Raw genomic sequence first — 16215 nt, 5'->3', positions numbered from 1 at the left:
TGTCACATGACTCTAAGCAGTGACGACGAATGGAACCAGAAACATCACCTCGCCTACCTGGCGAGCAGATGAACAAAGAACTGCGACTGTGTGTTGGTGTTTAGGAACTCGCTGCCAAAACTGGATTCAGTGCACAGATCATTGGAGTTAGATGACTCTAAGCAAAGACGATGAATGGAAACAGAAACAGCCCCTGACCACCATGGGCCTGCAGATGGACCCAGACCTGCCACTGGGCCTTGGCGTTTTGGAGGCTGCTGACAAACTTGGATCCCGGGCCAACATATGGATTCAGAACCGCCATTGGGCATCAGCATATCTGAGCCCTCAGCTGAACTCGGATAAGGAGAAAAGATCACTGGTGTCAGATGACTCTAAAGAGTGACAGGGAATGGAACCAGAAGCAGACCCTGTACTTGCTGAATGAGTGCACCCTTCCAGGTTTCATGGGCAGGAAATATGACAAGATCTTCATTCCCACCTTCATTTATTTGGAAATTTGGTGTCTTAAACTCGCCAACATTGGGAATAAACATGTCGACTTCTCAAGACTGCTTCTTTTTAATGAAATGGCACGGCCCGACTTTGGGGGCTCTGAGAATATGGGGGTACTACCACATCCTGGAGTACTAGGTTGCTCCACGTATTTCCACAATATGTGGCTCTGTCTTGGGCATCCTAAGCCTCGACAGTTGTCAGCAGTGTAGGAGATGAGGTTAAGTTTAGAAGACAGAGTGTTTCTAAAGTCTTGGTGACAGAGGGTTTCCGGGTCAAATGATGGAGTGTTTTCCCAGGTAAAGGTACCAGATGAGGAGGAGATGATTCTGGCATCATTGTGGTAATGAATACTATTTATCTGGAATGAATCTTTGGAGCTTTTTTGCATGGGTCCCATTCAGCTCACTGGAACTTACAGGAAAATTTGGGTGTGCAAAAAATACAAATTGGAGACACATCACCTGCCTTCTATTGATGCAAGCAACTTTGCTGAAATCATTCACATGTTTGAAAAAGAAGGGTATCTATGGGACAATAAAAAGCACCTTAATTTTGCCATTTTAGAGGGTTTTAGCATGCCCTTCAATACTCTAACAGAGAGAGAGAAACACACACAGCAAGACAGACGCATACAGACAGAGATACAAAGGATCAGATTTGGTAGATAACAGTCTTGAGCAAGTCCAGAGCTGCTGGTATTTATCCAGGATGCAGAGGGAATGACAGAAGGTGAGAGAGAGACAGTCCAGGATGCAGAGGGAATGACAGAAGGTGAGAGAGAGACAGTGAGAGATTGGGAGATAGCAAGAGCAAGAGACAGAGAGACAGAGAGACAGAGAGACAGAGAGAGGCTTTCTAAGTAGCAGGAAGTTCCAGTGCAATTCAGGTAGAATTATAACAGGCAGCGCACCAGGCAGAAGGGACATACACAGAGAGAAAGTGACAGTGAGTGATAGAGAATTAGATTTGAAATTTCAGACATAGAGACAGAGAGACACACAGACAAACCAAGGCTTAGTGTAGGCTGAGATATGTGAATACTAGGTCCACGGGTGGTTCCTCTCATACTCAAGGAGTACGCTGTCTCTGCCTCATGAACTCTGCTTTGCTTCTGCATCATTTGTTGCAGCCAATACATGCAGTCCAATGATCCTTCAATCTAATCTAAGAAATGAAATTTAAACCCTTCTGGAAGAAGTTTCCATGCACAATTCAAATTTCGTTCAGTAATGTGTGTCTTTTCATTTTCTTAGACCTGGGGAATATGACATACCTCCTTCAAAGCATCTGAACAGTTTTTCCAAGGTAACAGTAACCGGAAGGATGCCTCAATCATATGATGTATTTCCCATGGACTAGGCTGAAGAAGGCTTGATACTCAAAATCTCATAACTCAGAGTTACATTGAACTCATAGGCAAAGGCAGAACAAAATGCCTGAACATTCAAGTCGACACAGAATACCTATTATTGGAGGGAAGAAACTGCCGAAGGAATAATCCTGAAGACAAAAATGATTCAGTGAATGTGGTGTTGGACATCATTCTTGGGATAAACACCAACCTGTTGGGGTGTCACACAGTTTGTTCAGACCGAGAGAATGACATTTCGGATTCCCAATCATCAAAGCATGGGCGTGATGAGAGGTCACAGAGAGATGCTCCATGGCTTTCTCAGCAATAGTGTCGGTCTTTTGTGTACATTGAAGGGGAAAGTATGTCATGTAAAATGAACACTGATTAATGGAAAACCTACCTATGAAATTCCATGAACCAAGGATTTCAGATAGGGAGTGAGAGGTTGAGTTAGAGAGAGAGGAGAAGAGATGAGGAGGGTCACAGAAATAGCAAAGACCAGATAGCAGGTAGGAAATGGAAGGTGAGCGGGAGACAGAGAGAGAAAGAGAGAGACAGGGAGAGAGAGAGAGGAGGAGAGAGAGAGCCTATGAGGTCATAAGTGGGTCGGGATCTGGCATTTAACCAGGTATTTTAAAGCAGCCTACAGACTTAGTAACCCTGAAAGCTGGACTAAACAGAGTACTGCCTGAGTGAGTGCATCATAACTTGGACAGGCCAGCCTGATGCCTTCACCTTTCATTCTTGCTTTCGCTGAATACTGATTGTTGGGGTTTTAGAAATGGCAATTTATGGAATAAGGATATTGAGTTCTCTAAATTGCATCCTGCTGAAATAGGGCATTGACCTACGTTGGAGACCTGAGAATGTTGTGGAATTACCACATCCAGGAGTATCTGTTTGTTCCTTTCTTGGACAGGCCAGGTAGCACTCACTTGGGTGTTCTAGACCTCAACAGATGTCAGCAGTGTAGTAGATGAAGGTAAGTTTAGAAACAAAAGTGTTTCTGAAGTCCTGGTATCAGAGCGGTGATAGGACAGATGATGGTGTGATTTGCGAAAGAGAGAACCCAGATGATGAAGAACAGAATCAGGGATCATAGAGAGGCTGAATAGAATTTTTTTCTGTAGTGCATCTTTGGACCTGTTTGCATGGGTCCCATGCTGCTCCCTGGAACTTACAGGGGTATTTTGGGTTTACCAAAACCATGAATTGGAGACACATCACCTGCCTCTTTATGATAAAAGCGACTTGGCTGAAAGCATTCTCAGTTTGGGATGAAAATGGTATCTTTTGGACAAAAAAAGCACCTTAATTTTGCCACTGTAGAGAGGTTTAGCATGCTCTTCAGTACTCAGACAGAGAGACAGATAGATACACACACACAAAAGCACACCCAACCACACACCCAACCACACACACACACAAACACAAATACACACACATAAACACACACACAGAGAGAGAGAGAGAGAGAGAGAGAGAGAGAGAGAGAGAGAGAGAGAGAGAGAGAGAGAGAGAGAGAGAGAGGAACATATACAAACAGACAGGCAAAAGCTCGGTTTAGGTGGAGAGGAGTCCAGGAGTCCAGAATACCTAAAGTACAGCTTTAGGTATTCACCCAGTGTGCAGAGGCAAAAACAGAGGACTAGCCAGAAAGAGAGGCAGAGACTGGGCGTGGGGTAGCAGGCAAACACATTGCAACGCTGGTAAAATTATAGACTCCCACCCAGGGTGTAGAGACAAATGCAGAGAGACACAGACAATGAGAGACAGAGATACACAGAGACAGAGACAGAGACAGAGACAGAGACAGTGAGTGCTAGAGAGAGAGTTTGAGAATGAAATGTCAGACAGACACACAGACAGTCCAAGGCTCAATGTAGGCTTGCATAAGTGCACTATAAATCCAGAGGCTGGCTACCAACATAATCATGGAAGATGTCTCTGCCTAATGAACTCAGTCCTGCTGCTGACATAATCTCTTGCACCCAAGTAGATGCAGTACATGATATTTCAATCTAAGCTAAGAAATGGAATTTAAACATTCCTGAAGAAGCTAACCATGGAAAACTCAACTTTTTCACAGTAATGTGATTCCTTCATTCTCTTAGTCTTTTTATGTACTTCTTAATGTATTGGATATTGCTCCACAAAATGGCATTGAACAGTTTTTCCACGATAAGAGTTGCAGCTAGATTCACTTAAACATAAGCTGCATTTCCAATGGGGGTGGTGGAAAGAGGCTTGGTACCCAACATTTCGGAAGACAGAGTCAGCCTTAATTCATTGACAATTGTGGAAGAAAAAATGCCCAAACATTTGAGACGACACAGGGGCCAAACAGTGGAGGGAAGTAACTCCCAATATTGTAAGTCTGAAACCCACAGGTGATTTAGCGGTTGTGCTCATGGACCTCTTCCTTGGGAAAAACACTGTCCTTATGGCGTGTTTCAGCATTTGGTCAGCTCAAGATAATATCTCTGCAATGTCTGCTCAACCAAGCCTGGTGTATGGAGAGAGTTCACAGAGATAGAGAGCTTCCATGGCTTTCACAGCTCCAGAGTTGCTCATTTGTTTACATGGAAGGGGAAAGCCTGCTATGGAGATGGAACCCTGAGCAATGGAACAGGAATCTGAGAATGTCCATGAACTTTATATGCTCTGGAATGGTTGGAGTGAGTAACTGTTCTATTCAGGAGAAGAGATGAAGAGGATCAGAGGAAGATACCAGAGAGAAGATAGCAGAGAGGACTTGAAGTATGACAGAGAGAATAATACATTAGTTGTGGTTAGGGATCTGTCTTTTAAAGGGTCCTATAACCCTGCCTGCACACTTAGTATCCATGGAACCCAGGAATGAACATAGTACAGACTGAATGAGTGCACCCTTCCAGGTTTCATTGGCAGGACAGATGCCAAACCTTCATTCCCTCGGCAACATTGGGAATAACGATGTCGAGTTCTCAAGACTGCTTCTTTTAGAAGAAAGGGAAATGACCAACTTTGGGGAACCTGAGAATAGTGGGGAACTAACACATCCTGCTGTCCCTGGTTGCTCCAAAAATTTCCAGAATGTGTGGCACTGTCTTGGGATGTCAACAGTGTAGGAGATGAGGTTAAGATTAGAAAACAAAATATGTCTCAGGTCCTGGTGACAGAGGGTTGCATGGTCAGATGAAGGAGATTTTTCTCAGGGAAGTAAAAGAGGAGGAATAGAGGAATGTGGGAACATTGAGAGGCTGAATACTATTTATCTGCAGTGAATCTTTGGAACTTTTGCATTGGTTCCATTCAGCTCAATGGAACTTACATGAAAACTTAGAGTTTGCTAAAACCATGAGTTGGAGATGCATGAGCTGCTTTTTTTGATACAGGCAACTTGATTCAAAGCATTCACATGTTTGAAAAAGAAGGGTATCCACAGGACAATAAAAAGCACCTTAATTTTTCCAATTTTGAGTGGTTTAGCATTCGGAGAGAGACAGAAACACACACAGCAAGGGAGACACATGAAAAGAGACAGAAAAACGAATCAGATTTGGTAGAGAACAGTCTTGAGCAAGTCCAGAGCTGCTCTTATTTCATCCAGGGTTGCAGAGGCAAAAGAGAAAACCAGATAGAGAGGGTGAGAAATGGGAGAAAGAGAGAGAGAGAGAGAGAGAGAGAGAGAGAGAGAGAGGCCAACCTAATGACTGCACCTTTCATTCCTACTTTCCCTGAATAATGAATGTTGGGATTTTAGAATTGGCAATTTAGGGAATATGGATATCAAGTTTTCAAGATTGCATCCTGCTGAGGGAGGGCACAGACAATCACTGGGGACATTAGAATGTGGTGTTAGCACCAAATCCTGGAATATCTGTTTATTCCTTTCTTGGACAGGCCAGGTAGACTCACTCGGGTCTTCTAGACCTCAACAGATGTCAGCAGTGTAGGGCATGAAGTTAAGTTTAGGATCAAAAGTGTTTCTGAAGCCCTGGTATCAGGACATTGATAGGACAGATGATTAGGTGATTCTCTAAAGAGAGATCCCAGATGATGACGAAAAGAATCTGGGATCATATAAAGGCTGAGTACTATTTTTCTGGAGTGAAACTTTGGACATGATTGCATGGGTCCCATTAAGCACCCTGGACCGTAATTTTGCCATTGTAGAGAAATTTAGCATGCTCTTCAGTACTCAGACAGAGAGACAGATAGACACACACACACACACACACACACAGAGAGAGAGAGAGAGAGAGAGAGAGAGAGAGAGAGAGAGAGAATGCATACAAACAGACAGATAAAAGTTCAGTTTAGGTGGAGACCATTCCAGAACAAGTACAGCTTCAGGTATTCACCTAGGGTGCTGAGGCAAATACAGAGGACTAATCAGAGAGAGGGCAGGGACTTTGGCTTAGGGTAGCAGGCAAACACATTGCTAAGCTGTTAGAATTATACACTCCGACCCGGGGTGTAGAGACATGTACAGAGTGGCACAGACAGTGAGAGACAGTCTTACACAGAGACAGAGACAGAGACAGAGACAGAGACAGTGAGTGCTAGAGTGAGAGTAAGAGAATGACATGACAGACAGACACACAGACAGTCTGAGGCTTAATGTAGGCTTGGATAAGTGCATTATACATCCAGAGGTTGATTACCAGCATACTCCTGGAGGAAGCTGTCTCTGCCTAATGAACTCAGTCCTGCTGTGGACCTCATCTCTTTCACCCAAGTAGATGCATTCACATGATCTTTCAATCTCATCTAAGAAATGGAATTTAAAGCTTCCTGAAGAAGCTAACCATGAAAACTCACCTTTTTATAGTAAAGTGTTAACTTTCATTCTCTTACTCCATTTATGTACTTCTTAGGGTCTTTGACATTACTCCAAAAAATAGGCATTGTACAGTTTTTCCACGGAAACAGTAGAAGCTAGATTCCATTAAACATAAGATACACTATCAATGTGGGTTGCTGAAGGAGGCTTGATACCCAACATCTCAGAAGACGGATTCATCCTTAACTCATAGACAATTGTGGGACAATATATGCCGGAAACTTTGAGATGACACAGGGATCCGACAATTAGAGGGAAGAAACTCCCAAAGTCGTAAGTCTGAAAACCACAGGTGATTCAGGGAATGTGGAGGTGGACCACATCCTTGAGCAACACACTGTCCTCATGGGGTGTTTCAACATTTGTTCATCTCCAGGTAATATCTCTGAGATGTCCCACTCTACCGATCCTGGGTATGGAGAGAGTTCAGAGAGAGAGAGCCTCCATTGCTTTCCCAGCTCCAGAGTTGGTCATTTGTTTATGTGGAAGGGGAAACTTTGCTATGGAAATGGAAATCTGAACAATGGAACTGGAATTTTAGAATGTCCACAAACTTTATATTTTCTGACATGTTTGGAGAGGATGAGTGGGGGAGACAGGAGAAGAGATGAAGAGTGTCAGAGGAAGATACCAGAGAGAAGATAGCAGAGAGGAATTGGAAGGTGACAGAGAGAATGATACATTAGTTGTGCGTAGGGATCTGTCTTTTAAAGGGTCCTATAACCCTGTCTGCAGACTTATTACCCACGGAACCCTGGAATGAACAGAATACTTGCTGAGTGGGTGCATCCTTACTGTTTTCATGGGCAGGACAGATGCCAAGGTCTTCATTCCCTATTTCATTTATTATGGAAATTTGGGGTCTTAAACTTGGCAACATTGGGAACAACGATGTCGAGTTCTCAAGACTGGTTCTTTTTCATTAAATGGCATTGAAGAACTTTGTGGGCCCTGAGAACATTGGGATACTACCTCATCCTCTAGTACCTGATTGCTCCACGGATTTCCAGAATGTTTTGCTCTGTCTTGGGCATCCTAAGCCTCGACAGATGTCAGCAGTGTAGGAGATGAGGTTAAGTTTAAAAGACAAAACATTTCTTAAGTCTTCGTGTCAGAGGGTTGCATGGTCAAATGATGGAGGGTTTTCCCAAGAAAAGGCACCAGAGGAGGAGGAGAGGAATCTGGCATCATTGTGGGAATGAATACTATTTATCTGCCATGAATATTTGGAACTCTCTGCATGGGTGTCATTTACATCACTGGAACTTACAGGAAAACATTGGGTGTGCCAAAAACATAAATTGGAGACACATCTCCTGCCTTTTAGTGATACAAGCAACATGGCTGAAGGCATTCACATGTTCGAAAAAGAAGGGTATCAATAGGACAATAAAAAGCACCTTAATTTTACCATTTTAGAGTGGTTTAGCATGCTCTTCAATACTCTAACAGAGAGAGAGAAATACACACAGCAAGGGAGACACATATAGACAGAGATACAAAAGGATCAGATTTGGTAGATAACAGTCCTGATCCAGTCCAGAGCTACTGGTATTCATCAAGTTTGCAGAGGTAGAGACAGAAGGCAAGAGACATTTTGAGAGATTAGTAGAGAGCGAGAGCAAGAGAGAGAGACAGAGAGACAGAGAGAGGGGTGGTTAAGCTAGCAGGCAGTTCCCTTGCAATTCAGGATGAGTTATAGCAGGCAGCCCACCCAGGTGAAGGGACATACACAGAGAGACACTGACAGTGAGTGATAGAGAATTAGAGTTGAAAATTCAGACATACAGACAGAGAGACACATATACAAACCAAGGTTTGTGAAGGCTGAGATATGTGAATACCATGTCCATGGGTGGGTCCTCTCATAGTCAAGGAGTATGCTGTCTCTGCCTCATGACCTCCACTTTCCTTTTGTCATCATTGGATGCACCCAAGTACCTGCAGTCCAATGATCCTTCAATCTAATCTATGGAATCAAATTTCCTGGAAGAAGCTACCATGCAAATCTCAAATTTCGTTCAGTAATATGTGTTTTTTCATTTTCTTAGTCCATTAATGCACAACATGGGGAATATAAATTGCTCCTTGAAAGCATTGAACACTTTTTCCAAGGCAACAGTAACAGGAAGGATTCCTCAATCTTAAGATGTATTTCCCATGGGGTAGCACAAAGAAGACTTGGTACTCCAATTCTCATAACTCAGAGTCAGCCTAAACTCATGGGCAAAGTCAGAACAAAATACCTGAACATTCAAGTCGACACAGAATATCTATTATTGGAGGGAAGAAACTGCCGAAGGCATAATCCTGAAAACACAAATGATTCAGCCAAAATGGTGTTGGACCTCATCCTCGAGATTAACACCGACTTTAAGGGGTGTCTCACAGTTTGGTCAGTCTGAGAGAATGATCTCTGCGGATTACCACTCATCAAAGCATGGGCATGGTGAGAGGTAACAGAGAGAGACTTCCTTGGCTTTCTCAGCAACAGATTTGGGGTTTTGTGTATGTTGAAGGGGAAAGTACGAAATGGAACCTGAACACTGAGCAATGGAAAATCTACCTATGAAATTCCATGCACCAAGGATTTCAGAAAGGGTGAGAGAGGGTGAGTTGAGAAGATAGGAGAAGAGATGAAGATGGTCAGATAAAGAGTAAAGAGAAGTTACAACATAGGAATTGGAAGGTCAGAGGGAGAGGGAGAGAGATAGACAGACAGAGAGAGAGAGAGAGAGAGAGAGAGAGAGAGAGAGAGAGGTGGGGAGAGACTTAGAGAGCATAAATGAGTCAGGATCTGTCCTTTAATGGCATCTTTTAAAGCCACATGCAGAATTAGTAACCCTGAAAGCTGGATTAAACGGAGTACTGCCTGAGTGTGTGCATCATGCCAGGTGACTTGTACAGGCCAGCCTGATGCCTGCACCTTTCATTGATGCTTTCGCTGAATACTGATTGTTGGGGTGTAAGAAATTGAAGTTTAGGGAATAAGGATATGGAATTATCTAGATTGCATACTGCTGAATAGGGCATTGGGGAACTGAGAAAGTTGTGGTCCTACCACATCATGGATTATCTATTTGTTACTTCCTTAGACAGAACAGGTAGCACTGACTTGAGTCTCCTAGACCTCCACAGATGTCAGCAGTGTAGGAGATGAAGTTAAGTTTAGAAACAAAAGTGGTTCTAAAGTCCTGGTATCAGGGTGGTAATGGGACAGATGATGGAGTGATTCGCAAAAGAAAGATACCAGATGATGAACAAAGGAATCCAGCATCATAGAGAAGCTGAATACAATTTTTTTCTCGAGTCCATCTTTGGACCTTATAGAGATATTCTGGTTTTGCTAAAAACATAAGTTGGAGACACATCAGCTGCCTCTTTATGATAAAAGCGACTTGGCTGAAAGCATTCTCATTTTGGAATGGGAAGAGTAGCTTTTGGACAGTAATAAAGCACCTTAATTTTGCCATTGTAGAGAGGTTTATCATGCTCTTCAGTACTCAGACAGAGAGACAGATAGACACACACATACATACATACACACACACACACACACACACACACACACACACACACACGGAGAGAGAGAGAGAGAGAGAGAGAGAGAGAGAGAGAGAGAGAGAGAGAGAGAGAGACAGACAGACAGACAGACAGACAGACAGACAGATAAAAGCTCAGTTTAGGTGGAGACCAGTCTAGAACAAGTACAGCTTCAGGGATTCACCCAGTGTGCAGAGGCAGAAACAGAGGTCTAGACACAGAGAGAGACAGAGTCTTTGGCCTAGGGTAGCAGGCAAACACATTGCAAAGCAGTTAGAATTATTGATTCCCACCCATGGTGTAGAGACATATACAGAGAGACACAGACAGTGAGAGACAGAAATACACAGAGACAGAGACAGAGACAGTGAATGCTGGAGAGAGAGTTAGAGAAAGAAATGACAGAGGGACACACAGACAGTCCAAGGCTCAATGTAGGCTTGGATAAGAGCATTATACATCCAGAGGCTGGCTACCAACATACTCATGGAGAAGCTATCGCTGCCTAATGAACTCAGTCCTGCTGCTGACATCTTCTCTAGCACCAAGTAGATGCAGTCACATGATCTTTCAATCTAATCTAAGAAATGGAATTAAACCTTCCTGAAGAAGCTAACCATAGAAAACTCACCATTTTCATAGTAATGTGCTTCCTTTCGTTCTCTTAGTTCATTTATGTACTTCTTAGGGTATTTGATATTGCTCCATAAAATGACATTCAACAGTTTTTCCACGGTAAGAGTAGCAGCTAGATTCCCTTAAAAAATAAGATGCACTTCCAATGGGGGTTTCTGAAGGAGGCTTGGTAGCGAACATTTCAGAAGGCAGAGACAGCCTTAACTCATCGACAATTGTGGAAATATATGCCGGAAACTTTGAGATGACACAGGGGTCCGACTATTGGAGGATAGAAACTCCCAAAATCATAAGTCTGAAAACCACAGGGGATTCAGGGAATGTGGAGGTGGACCATGTCCTTGGGCAACACACTGTCCTCATGGGGTTTTTCAACATTTGTTCATCTCCAGGTAATATCTCTGAGATGTCCCGCTCAACCGAGTCTGGGTATGGAGAGAGTTCAGAGAGAGAGAGCCTCCATTGCTTTCCCAGCTCCAGAGTTGGTCATTTGTTTACATGGAAGGGGAAAGCCTGCTATGGAGATGGAACCCTGAGCAATGGAACAGGAATCTTAGAATGTCCATGAACTTTAGATTTTCTCACATGGTTGGATAGGGTAATAGGGGAGACAGGAGAAGAGATGAAGCGTGTCAGAGGAAGATACCAGAGAGAAGACAGCAGAGAGGAATTGGAAGGTGACAGAGAGAATGATACATTAGTTGTGGGTATGGATCTGTCTTTTAAAGGGTCCTGTAACCCTGCCTGCAGACTTATTAACCATGGAACCTTGTACTGAACAGAGTACCTGCTGAGGGAGTGTACCCTTCCAGGTCTCATGGGCAGGACAGATGCCAAGACCTTCATTCCCACATTTATTTATTATGGAAATTTGGTGTCTCAAATTTGGCAACATTGGGAAAAACGATTTCGAGTCTTCAAGACTGCTTCTTTTTGATGAAATGTCTTTGACCAACTTTGAGGCCCTGAGAATATTGGGGTACTAACAAATCCTGGAATAACTGATTGCTTAACGTATTTCCAAAATGTGTGGCACTGTCTTGGGCAGCCTAATCCTTTACAGATGTCATCAGTGTAGGAGATGAGGGTAAGTTTAGAAGACAATATATTCCTCAAGTCCTGGTGACAGAGGGTTGCATGGTCAAATGAAGGAGTGTTTTCCCAGGGAAAGGTACCAGAGGGGGAAGAGAAGAATCTGGGATCATTGTGGGATTGAATATTATTTATCTGGAATGAATCTTTGGACCTTTTTGCATGGGTCCCATTTAGCTCACTGGAAGTTACAGGAAAACATTGGGTGTGCCAAAAACCTAATTTGGAGATACATCACCTGCCTTCTTCTGATACAAGCAACTTGGCTGAAAGCATTCACATGTTTGAAAAAGAAGGGTACTTATAGGACAATAAAAATACGTTAATTTTGCCATTTAAGAGTGCTTTAGCATGCTCTTCTATATTCTAACACAGAGAGAGAAACACACACAGCAAGCAAGAGAGACACATACAGACAGAGATACAAAAGGATCAGATATGGTAGATATTAGTCCTGAGCAAGTCTAGAGCTGCTGGTATGGGGGCACCGAATAATTCTCTTATGGAATATTTTGGGGCCCAACCTCTAGCTCCTGTAAACATGGAGCACCGGAAAGCTCCATGGAGCACCATTTTATTGTTAATGCCATTAGGGCTACTATTGTTTACCTTGGTCTCAGGGTAATATGCCTCCTAATTTGTATCTCTATGTGCCTAAGTGTCTGAATAGGCCTTCACCGGGGCAGAGGGCCCAGAGGTGTGTGAGTAACTTGAGAGGACAGGAGGTTAGGAGTTAGGATGCAAGTGTACAGAGGAGAGAAGAGAACAAAGAGAGAGGGTCCCCTCGTGATCATGGCAGGACAGTAAATAAACAACAGAAAAGATGGCTAATAAAGAAATGACTCTAGTTCTAGAACATGGAACTGAGAGCTCTCTGAAGATGAAAAGATGCCTGTGTTTGTCTTTATCATCGATGGGTTGCTAGTAGCTTCCAGGTACACACACCCCCACTCAGGTAGAACCTCATGGCTGTCGTGGGTTAAAGCTGAGACAAGGCGGGTCACGACAAAATGGCACCTGAATGCGGGCCCTTAGCATGGGGGAAGAAGCCATGGACACCACGAAGATATAGACAAGGCAGAGGCTTGGACAATTCAAAGAGACAGTCTTTTCGAGAGAACTGGTTGGCGAAGAAGCACACACATGAAAAAGAAGAAGTGGCCTAATGTGATAAGGGAACATCAATAAGTCAGGAATAAAACTGTATATATTTTTAGAAATAGGAAACAGATATATGTAATATAAAATAGGAAGATGTCTGATGAAAAAAGATAAATCGGGTTATTTAACCCTTAAAGCAGAAATGTACACAAAATATACGTAAGACGAAAATATCAGCCAGCAGCTGACAAGGATAGGTAAAGAGGGTTATTTAACCATTAAAGTAAGAGAAAATTGCACAAAGAAGTTGTGAGACTAAAATATCAGTCAGGTGATAAAGTAGTAAAATGTAATGTGTTAAACTCCGGAATGAAAACTGCAGGTAATTGTAAATATGAAACAGGAATATTAGCCAGATGGTAAAGAGAAGTAAGTTATTCTTGAAAGTAAAAATGTATATAATTAGAGAAATCTGGCAGGTAATTCTTAGTCAGATGATTGTATATTTATTTACTTGGGTATAATTTAATAGCCAAGAGAACTAAAACAAATGAAAGCAATTACAGGAGATTTTAGAGTCTATAAGTTTTAAAAGTATCCTTCCACTTGCAAAAGCCAGAGCCATGATGCAGCATCTTGAGTTGCGCAGGGGCTTGGGGAGGCATAGGTGTGGCCTCACACACAGGCCCTAGGGAGATATCTAGGAATGTAATGGAGTTCAGAAAACTATGTCCCTACTAAGTAGCAGCTGGCTGGTAAAGAATGTACAGGACCAATGATTGGGATCAGCAGGTAGAGAGAGTTAATAAGTACCAAGATGGAGGGAGTTTTCACCTCTTTCCTTCATTTTAAACTGGGAATACAGAAAGGAAAATACTCAATGGTAAAATTCAGCAAGAGCTAAGAGACTTGGAAATTTTAGCGAAATTGTTGACAGGAGATAATAAATTTACAGGTTTCCTTGGATCAGAGAGAGAGAGAGAGGCTCAGGGGAACATAGCAGGATATGTGTGCCAATACCATTCAAACAGCTCAAGGAACTGAAAATGGCTTGTGTCGCAGATGGAACAACAGCAATTTTTACCCAGAGGCTGATAGGGAATATTGCTGTAGAAATCTCACCCCTCGGAAATTGATAGCAGGTATCCCTAGGCCTGCTGGTCAGGAGGAGGATATTTGTTATAGAAAGCAGGCAGAGACTTAGGGAGTTAGTTCAGAATTGGTTTCTAGGCCTGTGTGGGCATGATCCAAAAGGGTTAGATACACATGTATTGGAGCTTTGATTGTGAAACTTCTAGCTCATATGTATCCTGGTACTGCATGCCAGACCTCGATAGGCCTCACAGGAAAAGGACTGACATAGGTGAGTTCATTAAGAATTTTTTCAGGTGTGGACCTAGCTTACACCAGGGATTAGTGATGATGGCTGCCTTACAGGAACTTCAGTTAAAAATATGTTATTCCTACAAAGAAAGTAAGGCATAAGGAGGAAGAAATGCAAAGAGCCTTCTAGAGTTTGCTTTGGACAAGTTCAGGAAGAGCACCAAGTCAGATAGAGTCTCCAAAAAAGAGAAAATAGGGGATCAGGCTTGTGCTCAAAATACAGCCACAGTTTTTATCTGCAGCCCAGAGGGAATAATCGAGCTAAAGCCGAGGTCAGCCGTGGCAGCTGCCTCAGTCTGCCGGCCCTCAGCCAGCAGCTTGGTGCCACCTCATGACGGTGTCTGCAGCATGCTAGACAAAATGGCTGATGGGGCGGCAGGCAGCCTGCTTCCTCAGGGTAACATACAGCCTGGGGAGATGCCGCCATGGCTGATGACTAGTCAATGTATATAAATGGTATGGGCACAGCCAGACAGAAACTGATTTTGAGACTTATAAAGAAGAAAGGGCAAAGTATTTAAGCTTACATTTGTTCAAATTTTGGATGCTCATATTTCAAGAATTGACTATAGCTACTATGTTAGGAGAAATTTCAATTAGGTATTTTTCTTTTCAACAAACTGATCATAACCTAGGCAAAGGAGAACTGTGAAATATATGCAAGTTTGAATGAAAGTTGTGGCCACACTTGTATGTGTGATGTGATTGCTAATTTATGAATGAAGATGAATGGAAATGCCTAAATTGCCTTGGATATGATTAGAGAGAGAATTACATTGCCTCGGATATAGTTCAAAAAATATCAAAATCACTTTAATATGGTCAAAAGGAGCATCCAGTAAGTCAGTCATTGTCTAAACAGGAAAAATTAATGATTTGAGCCCTAGGAGATAGTCAATAAAAAGTTAGCAAAATCCTAAAGCATTAGATTAGAGACATGAGGAATCCATGGATGATTCTGTAAATATTTGGCAGATGAGAATATACAGATCTTCCTAAATTTTTATGCTTAAAAAAGGAAAATCCAGAAAATGAAAATTGATACATGATTTTAAAAAGGGTTTAAGAAAAGCCTCAGGAGAGAGCAATCCTTTAAGATTCACAGCTTGAATGTGTCTTTGCAAATGCAAATTAGGCCAGGTCAGGTAAGATGAAAATGAAGTCTTATCAGCTGGTCAGCTTCGAAGGTTAGATTAGAAAAGGCTACTTAGAAACTTTAAGTAAATCTTAAAAAAATTTTTAAAGACATATGTTGTATTCTAAAGAAATTAAGGCTTAAAAAATAGCAATTGGAAAAGATAGTTTAGAATATTTAAATTAGTTTTTAAAAAGCTGTTATAAAATATTCATTGATTAAGTACGTTTTTGGAACATCTAATGATGATTTCAATACTTTAAGAAAGATTCTATAAGGAGATAATGATCCAGATGTACCCAAACAGCTAACTAAGAAGGTAGACAAGTTCTATAACTACAGGAGGCAATTCAGCATCATCAGATATAGTGACTATACATAACCATGGGGGCTTATGTGCTCCCCACAAAACATAGTTCAACTTCGATTCTATAGCAGAAGAAACCATTATGGTGGTTGCGCCTACCTGTCTCACAAGCCTAAATATTAAGCCCTTATTTTAAAACAGTAGCTTACATGATGCAGAAATGTCATATAGATTCTAGAAGGTATTTTAGGAGAGAAGCAAATATGATACATGTGCCCTACCCTAAGCAACAGTTTAGTAGGTTATTTCAGAACAATGATTCATGGACGATCGCCTTT

The sequence above is a fragment of the Cricetulus griseus genome, unplaced genomic scaffold, assembly GCF_003668045.3.
Source record: "Cricetulus griseus strain 17A/GY unplaced genomic scaffold, alternate assembly CriGri-PICRH-1.0 unplaced_scaffold_284, whole genome shotgun sequence".
Taxonomy (NCBI): domain Eukaryota; kingdom Metazoa; phylum Chordata; class Mammalia; order Rodentia; family Cricetidae; genus Cricetulus; species Cricetulus griseus.
Note: the sequence above shows the minus strand (reverse complement) of the source record.